Here is a 12,797-nt window from a genome sequence, read left to right on the forward strand (position 1 = left end):
ACCTAGACTGAAGGTGAGAATACATCCCCTAATGTCTTTTCCATTACTACCAAAATATGTGTTTCAAATAAATTAGTTTTTAACACATTTGTGTGTACAAATTACATGGTGTTTAAGAGTTTAAAGAGAAAAAATATGGTAAAAATTTTTCAAAGAAATTTGTTATATGTGAATGAAGAGTCAATAATGCAAAATAAAAAATCATTAAAATATACTACATATACATGTAATGATAAATTTATAGATGGATTTGTATAGATTAATAGAAGTCAAATTTACAGAGCCTTTTTATTATCACATAGATTACATACTGTACTAGTCTAACTTTCTCGTGATTCTAATTCAATGCAAATTTTGTATGTACATAAGCAAATTTAGGCAATGGGGTAATAACCAGCTGACAATAAATTTGATATAAGTAAAATTACATAATGAATTTAAGCTTAATTATATATCTATTATACACTGTAAATTATTCTTTTCAAAATGTGGTTAATTATAGCATTATTTAGTTTTATTGTGTAAATAATAAGTACTAATGTGATAGAAGAACTGATCTGAATATTTTTACCAGCAAAATATGGAGATTTGGCAAAATGCCAGCTAAGTTAATTTTGCATTCAGTGATAAATAGGGTTGCCATAGCAAGCCCATAGTCACTGAGTTTCTAAGCAACCTAAGACTCCACAGACTTCAGATACTTAGGAGTTCACTGATCTTTCATCATTCCTAAAGGAAAAATACGAGAACTTGTGGTACCAAACTCAGTGGAGAATTCTGTAATTACCCAGTCAAGAACTGACCCATATAAACCATCCTCTATATTGATGGGTTTAACTTATTAAATAATTTTATTTGTAGTACACAACTGATTACTCAGAGTGCTAAGTGGATTAACGTAGGTACAGAAAATGGTCAGTGCCTAGTATTGGATGTGCAGACAAATATTTGTTGAATGAATAAACAAGATTCAACACTTAATCCGACCCTCCAAATGCTGACATTCTTAAAATCCTTGCCTTTTCATATAAAAATACATCTGATGGTAGCATTCCCATTCAGCATGTCATTTCAATTTTTTGTTTTCTAATTATTTACATTTAGGTAACGTACATAATTATAAATCAGTAATTGTGATGTTGAATCAAAATACTTAATTATAGGTTGTCTGGAATGCAAAAATAACAATATTAACTACCAAAACATTAAACTGAATTGTGTGAGTCTGAGGTAAAAGCTAGGTTATGAATTTTTCCTTTTTATTAACGTTACCTGCCCTTGTCTACGTTAAACACTTTCTCTAGTCGTCTATCTTCACATGACAGCCACTGTGGCAAACTATTGCCTCCAGTGTGCTCTTTTAATTCAGTTTCTGTCTATTTAAGTTTCCAGCTATTTAAGATAATCACAATGAAATGGAGTTAAAGTGTACAAATAGTGTTTGTTTCTACATAAAATTATATCACAATACAGGTTGAAATAAATATCATTAATAGAAATGGTTTTATGTCTGGAATCTGTAAAATTTTACCTAATTCTTATACCTGTTTTTTTCTGTCTCCCATTATCATTCTATGCAGCTAGCTCCTGCCATGAAAAACCTCATAGGGATGATCTGCGAATAGAAAACTGGCTTTAATTTAAAAGCTATTTTTTTTAACGTTACTTCCTATATCCTGTTAGCTGTTGTACCAAAGATTCAGTAGCTCAAGTCAAGTTTAAAATATGATGCCTGGGTTCCCTAACCTAAAATAAAATCTCCAAGTCACCTCTCTATTAAGTCATGGTAACCCCTTGTTGATTAGATCCATTCCAGGCATGCCCTGGTAGAAACTGCTTATGATCTCTCCTGGTTACTGTTGATTATAAGAAGTGGAGGAGGGTAGATTCTTCTTTCACCAAGACTGGGAAGACCACCACTCTGTTTATAATCTTAATCTGTGAGAGTCTAAAAATATATATAATGATATTCATTATAATTGCCTCTTCAGGTAAAGGTAACCATGTATAATTTAACAGTCTTCCTGGGCAGATACATTTTTAAGAATAAAAGAAAATAGCTGCACATGAGTTTTTCCTTTCAATATGTTGCTCTATTAAGTTATTCCTCCGTTGTTGCATGTATACAAAAAGAAGTATGTTGGAGAGCTTGAACAATTTCAAGTATTTTTTGAATGTCCTCTTATCACTTAGTACTGTTATTATTCCTGACAAGATCATAGTAAAGTTAAAACACCTGACTGACTCCTTCCACTTTCTTTTAGACACAAGTTCTTAACTAAAAGCTTAGGACAGGCACACTTTACCTCTCAAGAGAAGAGAAAAATGCAAGTATAGCTTAAACTAGACAAGAACAAAGCAAAAATTAGATCAAAGTCAGAGATTTAAGTATTTCAGGCACCAGTATTGAGTCCTACATTGTTAGGCTAGATAACTTCACAGCAATTACATAGGCACAATTACCAGTTAGGAGTCCGATGAAAAAGAGCAAGGTCACCAATATCAACACACTTTCAAAATGCTGGTTGGAATACAGTGGAATTAACACTGATGACTCTGGTTGTATTTGCTTCAAGTGCTGGGTCAAAATATTGCTGTGCATCAGTCCGCCCCACCTCCAAGTATCCACAAATGGCTGTGGAATTTTGATTAACACTCCAGTGAGACAGTGGGATTCCTAAACCAAAGTAAACCCTGCAGCCTGTGTTTGCCAAGCTCTCCAACTAGAAAATGATCTGCTCTTCCCCCTGTTCTTTCCTTAAAAAAAGAAACAATTACTGTGTGACGTTTAAAAGAACACAGAAGCAGCTCCCTCTCCAGGGATATCCCTACTTATTTTCTCAGAGCAATTCCCTTGACTCTTTACATCCTCGTCTCAGTTTAGGACTTTACAGTCTTCCTAGGAACCACATAACAACATGCACACTGGTCTTTAGTATAAGAAACAAACTGTCAATAACACATGCAGCAGGGCCTTGCAAAATGAACAAGTTCGGATTTATAACAGTTATGACATTCTTTTGCCATTTAAGAAAACATAAGATGAGCAAAATTCGGTGGGTATACTATTATATATGCAACTTGGAAGAACCAAAAAGAAGACAAAAATAAAGGTATTCTAAAAACAAATTAAGCCATTACAGTATATGCTAAATTACACAAAACTATATGAGTTTTTCCTTTATCATTTAAGGCAATAATTCTGTAGGGATTCATGTTGATAACATGCATCCTCATATACACTATACTCAATGAAGATGGGTCAGGTGGCCACTATGTGCCTAGAATTCTGTCACAAAGAAGAAAGCATGATCCCTACAGTGTAATGTAGTTTAAGTACTTCCAAATAAGATATAATATGGGAGTATTGAAGATTTTAATTTACCTTTTTCAAAGTTGACAACTACCCTAGCTGTGAACATTCATTCTAGAGCTGTTTACTTAGCATGTAATTGATATCTGTAATTTAGCTAAAACTTAGTTATCTTTATTTCCTAAGATCTGAAAATATTTGTAATAAATATAATATTGAGGTTTTCACTGGTGAAATTAGTAGCTTCAAAGATATATAAATTGGCTAGAAATATTACTAGCTAACTCTCTACCCTTATATCACAGGCTATTAAAACCCATCAAGTCCAGTTCAGAAATGGTCCATCGCCTGTCTCTTGAGTTCAGGGTATTACTGATTGCCTGGCTAGGACAGGATGGTTAGCTGAAGTCTGCAGTTAGCATGTTAAGTCTGTGTCTCTGATGAATCTTCCATGAAAGATCCTGGTACACTTGGGACACTTAAAAGGACTTGAATATGGGGACTCCACAGAGCCCATGGAGCAGTTTGGGTTCTTGCTTGATACTTAACTGCTTCCATCAGAAGAAGCCCATTCTGAGAGGACTTTCCCTGCTTTGGGAAGGAGATCTGCAGCTCTTCCTACTCCTATTTACTGAAGCCTACCAATATTTGTCAAGATAACCCAATAATCATGTGTACCCAAATTGACTTGGATAGTTTAGCAACACTTACCTTCAAGGAGCTCATATTCTAGAGGTGTAGCTCAGACACAGAGAACACTTCTGAATAAAGATTCTAGAGCAGACAACTACAAGTCTCTGGGCTCACAGGACATTCACATGTTTTCAGATATAAATAGCTTTGACTCTTATTTCAAAGACCTTTTGCCCACTTCCATGCATGAGACATTTTTTTCTCTCTTGTTCATGACCTTTATATTACAAAATTTGAAGGAATATTAAGAGTCATCTAGTCTTGATGATTTGACAGATGAAGTTTCAAAGGTTTGGGAAGCCAGAAATTATTGTTTTACAGTGCCCTAATGGTAGTAAAAAATAAAAACCCTCAACTGGATTATTGATTTTTCTCCCGATTTTTTTTTTCTCTTATCTTTCCTCTTTTCACATATATTTTCCCAGGTTCTGGCCTGTTATTTTCTGAAGGTTTACTTTAATTTTTTGGTGTATGTCGTTATACTTTGTTCTTCTTCAGCAATGCGAGTCAGTTTACTATTAAGTTCCTGGATAATTGGAACAATTTACACCTCTTTGATTCACATAAGCTGTACCTTGTTACTAGAGTGTTATATGGTTTCAAAAATTACTCTGATTCCAGTGCTATTTCACTTTTTTTTTTTTTTTTTTAGTCTTTTGCCATTTTCTTGGGCCGCTCCCGCGGCATATAGAGGTTCCCAGGCTAGGGGTCGAATCGCAGCTGTAGCCGCCAGCCTATGCCAGAGCCACAGCAATGCGGAATCTGAGCCGCATCTGCAATCTACACCACAGTTCACAGCAACGACAGGATCCTTAACCCAATGAGCAAGGCCAGGGATCGAACCTGCAACCTCATGGTTCCTAGTTGGATTCGTTAACCACTGAGCCACGACGGGAACTCCCTATTTCAACTTTTAAAAATTTTATTATTTTAAATATTTTAAAAAATACTTAAATTATTAAATATAAAAATGGAATATTATATTTAATTTAGTCTATTCCTTCCCCCTTTAAGGACAAGTTGAAAAGTTGTAGGAAAGGATAAGGGAAAGGATAAATATTTGTTAACATATTACATGGATCAGGTGCCATGCTAAATGTGCCCATGTCATTATTCAAGTCTACAAAATATTCTATAAGAAGGTAGTGTTAACCACATTTTTACAGAGGAGATAACTGACAGAGAAAATTAGATAAATGCTAAGATTTCCAATATTAGTATGAAATATATCACCTTGAGTTTATGCATCCAGATGACAACATTAAAGATTAGTAGGAAGACGTAAGGATGCGTGATTATATAAAGCATTTTCTTGCTCCTATGTAAATCCTTAACTTTTGCGGATATAAATCACTCAGTAGATTCATTTTGCTTTGCTACTTTGATGTTTCAGAATTATTTTCATAATTTTCATATACACCTTGTAGGTAAAACAACTAGTTTGTTAACAGAATTTCTTAATTTAATAACTTATTCTTCCTTGGCACCAGATATTTTTGGGTTCAGAAATTATGAAAACAAACAAATAAACAAAACCCTCTAGCTTCATAGAATGACAGATACAGAGAAAAAGTAAAAATTCATATAAAGGATGGTATAATGGAAGGCTTCTGGTACAGTGGAACCTACTGGGCTAAGGGTGGGGGTGGCTGTAAATTGGAAGGAGAGATGACAAGTGTCACAGAGGAACAGATATTCCAAGCTTTTTCCTCAAGCCAGAGTCAGCAAACAATTACCATGCATTGACCAACACAAAAAAAGCATATTGGCTAACCTAAAGGCAAAGGATATTTCTTCATCTTTAGAATGTATAGAAATTTCTACCAGAAACCAGTGGCTTCAAGTAACAAAATATAAAAAGTTGTTGTGGAAACATCAAAATATTTAAGATTAGAGAAATTCATTTCAAATTAATTAGGTATCTGCTATATTTGGGCACTATTTGGGAAAGAAAAATGTAATTTCACCTTAGAACTCAAAAGAAATTTCAATTAAACTGACAAAAGTCCTAGCTTTTCTTACATAAAAAAGTACAAGTAGGAACTAAAAATTCTCCTTCAAAGCACAAAAATTTTAATGTGAAAAAAAAGGAAAAACATACTAGATGCATTTCACAAATCTCTGTTATATTACAGATAAAGAAAAGCTCATTTAAATTTAGAAAATGAAGGCAAATATGCTGAATGTTATAAAAACATAAAAATATAAATTGAAGATGATGAAGATTAAAAGTAAAGGTATATATATAACTTTGGAAGCATTCCAATAATTTTTTAAAATCAAAAACTAGTCAGATTAAATATATCAAAAGGTAAGTGTTTAAGACAGTTCATATTTCTTTTCTGTATTAAATAATATAAATTTTCAAAAGATCTTAGTATATTTATATGCCTCTTACCATGGATAAAGCATATCATTTTACTGTAAATGTTAGGGTTTAGAGAAAGCAAATATTCATATCCAGGCCGAAGGAAACAAGAAAACTGAGGATGTATAAATACTAATTCACAATAAGATGGAAACTTAAGTACCACATTCTTATTTAAAAAAAATAAATAAACATGGGGGAAATTTAGTTCCATTTGAAAGCACAAAGGAAAAATATTTTCAAATGAAAATTTCCTGGTTCTTCTATTTCTTACCATAAAATATTCTTAAAGTATGGATAGCCTGTATTGTAGCACTTAAGTCATCAAAGCTAGCTTTTTAGAAGTACCAATTTCCCTTTAATCTCCTTAATTCCCCTCTGTTTAAAAGTTTTTTCACAATCTCAGAATACTCATTTTATTAAACTGGTAAAATAGATACTACACTTGATCTTAGCCAAAAGGCCGAGAAGCGATCAGAATACTCATTTTAAAATCTACTCTACAGGTGCCACCCAATTACAATGCTTTCTGATCATATTCACTTCCAAGCTCTACTAACCTTACCAGATTCAGAGGCAACGTGAGGACCTCACACTCCTTCCAATATGTAACCCTCACTCTGGCCTCTGTCAGGCAGTTTGTTCTGGAGTCTCTCGCTTCTCTATTGCTCAACTGGATTAGGTAATAAGAAGGCGAGTCTTCTGTCCTCTATCCAATAGGTAATTCTCAAAGTCCCTGGGGGCAGGGGCTGGACACTTCATGCCTTGAAATTCATTAAGCTTCATTGTTGAAACCCACAAGTACATGTTCAGGTATAGGGACAACTTTATAGAATGAGATAACTGAGCAAATAATTGTTTTATTGTAAATATCTCCTGAATGTTGTGTGTGCCCTTTCCTCCTTTAGGCTAAGTATGACCAAAGCTATTTCTGGTGAGTACATTTAAAAGTCATTGAAATTATCTCCAGAATCTATCTGTAGGGCAGGTGACATAGTCTTGTTGTGAGCTGCCTGACTTTCAAAATGATTGCATTACCATTTTTATTCCTTAGAATACTACTTGGTACTTAATGATATACCAAAGGCTAACACTGAGTGCTTAATGTAAGCTGAACACCATTCCAAGAACTGTATATGTATTATCTAAATTAATCTTCATAACAATGTTTTGAAGTAAGAATTATTGTTTTTCCTAATATTACAAATGGCTGAAGTACTGAGAGGCAAAGGACAGAGAGTTTAAATTGTTCAAGGTCAAAGAGTGCTGAGGTATGGCTCTATCAGTTGGGATGCTTTTGTCTACAAGTAACAGAATAAGCCAAGGAACGTAGGACAATGTATATGAGGACATTTATGTACTGATCAAACAGTACACATTAGGAAATAATTATCAGCTTCCAAAATGCTAGCTTTTTTCCAAAGCAGCCTTTTTAAAATATTGGCTAACTTGTCATCTTGGTAATACAATTATTTGCTCAAATTGCATATGCATGTGTGTGTATGTATACAATCAACTCAAAATAAAGACCACTGAAATACCACAAGATCTCCTGTCACCTAGAAGGGTACATTTCTTTAAAGGGAGAATACATTACATGTTAAAGTTTCGAAATTAAAGTTCAAAGTAAAAATCAAGACCAAGTTTCTCTAATCCTGGGAAACAGAACTGTCTATGCTGACAAAAGTAATGTGAAATATTAACTATCTAAAACAAAGAAAAGCTACTATGGTAACTTGGAAAGGGCTTTCCATTTTTTTTGGCAAGAAAGAACCATCATAGGTGGAAACTTTGGGAATGTCTGTATATTACTGAAATAGAAATGAGTTTTACAGTCACAAGCTCAGGTGTGAAAAAATGAAATTATCTTTTACTAAATTTCATTTTTCCTCCAGACTCCATTTTGGCTGATCCACCAATATTTACTACAGTCACTTTTTTTTTTTTTTGGTCTTTTGTCTTTTTGTCCTTTTTCTAGGGCCGCTCCCACGGCACATGGAGGTTCCCAGGCCAGGGGTCCAATTGGAGCTGCAGACGCCAGCCTACGCCGGAACCACAGCAACGCAGGATCCGAGCCTCATCTGCAACCTACACCACAGCCCATGGCAATGCCGGATCCCCAACCAACTGAGCAAGGCCAGGGACCGAACCCGCAACCCCATGGGTCCCAGTCGGACTCATCAACCACAGAGCCAGGACGGCAACTCCTACTACAGTCACTTTTAAGAAACTTTCCACCTTTGGTATTTCTGTCATTTCAAGTTTAAAATTCAGTTACCTTTTCCTCAATAGATGTTATTTTCAGAGCAAATGAGAACACAGAACATACCCCCTTCTCAACTTGGGGCTATGGCTTTCCCTTGTCCTTGAGCACTTTGCAGGTGATAGCTCTCTTTTTCTTAGCTTTCTTATGCAACTTTCAAGGGCCTGAGCACAGGGCAGGGTCCAAGGGGCCCTCCAGAGTCTGCTTCTAAACATAGCTACCTACATACAACACACAGCCCATGAATTCCACAGCTCTGGTTCCATGATCGTCACAGTGTTTTCTGAGGCTATTTCTCTCTGAGTGATACCTCCACTCTGAGAGCAGCACACTTGCCTGTGAAGTGGAAGGGGAGAAAGAACTTACATTCAGGAGAGAGTCTGCATCAGGGCCAATTACAGAAGCTCTCTGGGATTCATTCACATCTAAGCTTCTGCTTGCCTACTTCTATCCAAGCTTATAGCCCTTTTATCATTTTTTGGATGGTATTTAGAATAACTGTTTCAAGTCGATCAAAACTATTCCAAGTCTCTATTAAAACTGAATGGTAATATAACATCAGTTCCTTATCTCCACTAAAAGTCCTGCTTCAATTTGCAGCTTCATATCTTGCAGTCCGAAAAGAGAATGAAGGGTATGGGAGAGAAGAAACCATGTGGATTAATACCTCCAATATCATTTTATCATATTATAAGAACAATAAAGGATGGGGAACAAACATAGGAGAGAAATTTAGCTGAGGACTGAATTCCTAAGAATATGTTCACAGAACTCTTGGATCCTTAATCTTCCCTAGAATATTTGTTAAATATAAATAAGTAGAAGGAAGTGGGATTTTTGGCAAATGAAATTAGATAATCACATAAAGCATTTATAAATGTAATTGCTATGGTTGAAAAAATGCACATGCACGAGCTAAGCCTGGTTTGTTGTGAAGGTTTATATCTACAGGTAGAGGGAAGTATATTAAAAAAGGCTATAGGAGATTTAAATGCCTGAGCATAATCTGACAGAAGAGATTGGTGAAGGGAATGACAAGATGATTTTAAGATTTAAAATCATGAAAATCACCAACATTTGAGGACTACCTCCAACTTGCATGAAGACATTTAAAAACATATAAGCAAACAGAGTGAATATAAGAAAATTGAAGAAAAACATTAAATATTTTGTGATGAATATCTTCTGACAACCGAGACAATATTGCATAATGAAACTAGTGAATCAGAAAACCATGAAAATCATAAAAAGCAGACAAGTGAAAGAGGAATCTGGAAAATTTAAACTATGATCATAAAAATAACACAAATGGTTGGAAATATCAAAGGAACAGCATCAGAGTAGAGAGGAGCCATTAGAGCAGTGTTAGAGTAGCCATTGAACAGATTCAACATTCAAAGGATGGGATTTATACAGAAAACAAAATAAAATCAGACAGTAAGTGGGAAATAGGATAGAATGCATGAATATTTTCCAGAATCAAAAGACATAAGTTTCCAAAGGACAGGAAGCCACTCAACTATAACACATTGGATAAAAAGGGTCACAGGTACGATCTACCTGACTGTCTTTACAGGTATTAAGAATAAACAGAGGGAGTTCCCATCATGCTCAGTGGTTAACGAATCCAACTAGGAACCATGAGGTTGCGGGTTTGATCCCTGGCCTCGCTCAGAGGGTTAGGGATCCGGTGTTGCTGTGAGCTATGGTGTAGGTTGCAGATGCGGCTTGGATTCCACGTTGCTGAGGCTCTGGCATAGGCCAGCAGCTGCAGCTCTGATTCATCCCCTAGCCTGGGAACCTCCATATGCCGAGGGAGCAGCCCTGGAAAAGGCAAAAAGACAAAAAAAAAAAAAAGAATAAACAGAAGATCATAAAAGCTTCTGGTGGGCTTGTCACACACAAATTAGAAAGACAAGACTTTGATTGCAGCACTGAGAATTCAGAAGTCAAATGAGCAATCTCTTCAAAAGTCTTCAAAAAATGATTTCTACCTATTCATCTATGGGCAAACAAAATTTCAAGAATGAGGATAAAGACATTTTAATATATATACCTAAATTGTATTTCTCTTTCTCTCTTTCTTAAGGAGCCCAGGAACCCTCAGAATATAAAGTTCACCAAAATAAGGAAGTAAACCAAGAAATCAGAAGATAGAGGATTAAGGAAATAACAGGTATGGCAAATGAGGGACATAGGGAATTTCTAGGAAGAGCCAGAAGGAAGTTTCAAGGCAAGAAATATGTCATAGGTCAAGGGGAAAAAAATCCCGCAATAGTTAGTATAAGACCAGTAGGACAGAGAATTTAAGGAGGCAGTTATCATCAGGAAAACATAAATTATAACAGAAAGCAAGCACTCACTGTATATTTCTTGGCTCTGCTGCTCAAAAAATGTATAATAATAATGTAAACTGTCAGCGAAAAAAAGGAATACCCATTGCGGCTCAGCATGTTAAGAACCTGAGATAGTCTTTGTATGGTTTTGGGTTTGATACCTGGCCTGATTCGGAATTGCTGCAAGCTGAAATAGGTTGCAGATGTGGCTCCCATCTGATGTTACCATGGCTATACTGCAGGCCGACAGCTGCAGCTCCAATTTGACCCTTAGCTTGGGAACTTCCATATGCCACAAGTGCAGCAGCTGTAAAAAGAAAAAAAAAATAACCACATCGATTGGGTTGGAATGTTTGAAGTATGTATGTGAATATGGTGGGTAGAATGGTATTGTATGTGACACTGTAAAAGATCCTTCTCCTCCACATGAGGAAATTATGTAAAAGAAATGCTTTTTTTAAAAAAAAATCAAGGAGTAGCACTTTAGGTATGTTATCTAGAAATAGTTCAGTCTTCTCTTGCAAAGAAACATGGGGAGTGGGAAAAGGTGGGAAAAATAGGGCAACTGTTCTTTATTTTTAAGCTTTAAAACACTATCTTTTTTACATAATAACAAATTTTTTTGGATAACTAAATATATTTCTAAACAAGATTAGACTTGAATTGAGCTGTGCTCAATTACTGCTTACCAACATTTTACTCTTTTTTCTCCTACCTTGTGACCCCTTTACTCTTTTTGTTTTATTTTACTTTCTTCATTTCCCTAAGAACTTCCCCTGGAAACATTTCTCAGGATCCAACTTTATTTTATACTTTACTGAAAAAAATGAGGCCGTGTACTCTATTTGTCTTAACATTTCTCCAAAATACAGCTTACACTTCATCCAGGTACCATAAAAGCCTGCTTTGGAGTTCCCATAATGGCTCAGTGGTTAACATATCTGACTAGGAACCAAGAGGTTGCAGGTTTGATCCCTGGCCTTGCTCAGTGGGTTAAGGATCCAGCATTGCTGTGAGCTGTGGTGTAAGTTGCAGATGTGGCTTGGATCCTGCATTGCTGGGCTGTGGCATAGGCCAGTGGCTACAGCTCCGATTAGACCCCAAGCCTGGGAACCTCCATATGCCACAGGTGTGGCCCTAGAAAAGACAAAAGTAAATAAATAAATAAATATAAAAACCTACTTGGAATCCTTAGCTCTTGTGAAAGGTTTTTTCAGGTGTGGATATTTGTTTAAATTCATGTTTCTGGGAGAGGGATAGATGTAGAAATTTCTAACTTCCATTTTGCTTAAATCACTTCTGTGTAGTCTGAGAATTTATTGAAGTCTTTATAATTAGTTTTTATATAATTCCATAATCAGAGAGTCAACACAAAAAGTGTAATTCTTTGTTTGAAATTTGACCAAGGTATCATAGCCAGTAGTTTACTAGCTCCTAGTCACCTACCCTGTAAATCTAGAACATTTTCTCCTATTGAAATTATCTTCATTTGTCAATCATAAAAAAATATACTTGGGAAACTTTAGTGTAATAATATATACCCAAAAAAGCAGGAAACAAAAATACTTGGGAAACTTTAGTGTAATAATATATAAAAAAAATAATTGGGAAACTTTAGTGTAATAATATATACCCAATAACGCAGGAAACAAAAAGCATAGATTCAGATAATAGGTGATCAAATAAACCTAGTGCTGGAAAATTCTTTATAGATCAGTTGGTACAACTTCCTCATTTTGACTGAGGAGCAGAGATGTGATGTTTGAAATTAATTTTTCACTATCACAGAGAGTAAGAAAACAGAGACCAAGTTCATCTCTCTCA

At 35.3% G+C, this 12,797-nt stretch overlaps 1 protein-coding gene and 1 non-coding gene across 8 annotated transcripts in view; both read right to left on the bottom strand.

The window, feature by feature from the left end:
* LOC125110736 (platelet glycoprotein 4) overlaps positions 1–12,797 on the bottom strand; it is a 192,970-nt gene that overhangs the window by 50,577 nt on the left and 129,596 nt on the right. The window contains exon 1 of one of the 7 annotated variants that reach the window (XM_047752250.1): positions 6,940–7,005. The exons of 3 other annotated variants lie outside the window; for them this stretch is intronic. The gene's annotated coding sequence lies outside the window, so the exon portion shown is untranslated. Of the gene's footprint in view, positions 1–2,463; positions 2,720–4,024; positions 4,094–6,934; positions 7,006–12,797 lie in introns of those variants that run through there. 3 more of the 7 variants (XM_047752251.1, XM_047752245.1, XM_047752249.1) reach the window with 3 other exon arrangements.
* Positions 6,667–6,849, bottom strand: LOC125112294 (U2 spliceosomal RNA). The gene has a single exon (XR_007131091.1). It is a non-coding gene; the product is annotated as a U2 spliceosomal RNA (small nuclear RNA).

Source organism: Phacochoerus africanus, chromosome 11 (genome assembly GCF_016906955.1).
Source record: "Phacochoerus africanus isolate WHEZ1 chromosome 11, ROS_Pafr_v1, whole genome shotgun sequence".
In the NCBI taxonomy this organism is placed as follows: Eukaryota; Metazoa; Chordata; class Mammalia; order Artiodactyla; family Suidae; genus Phacochoerus; species Phacochoerus africanus.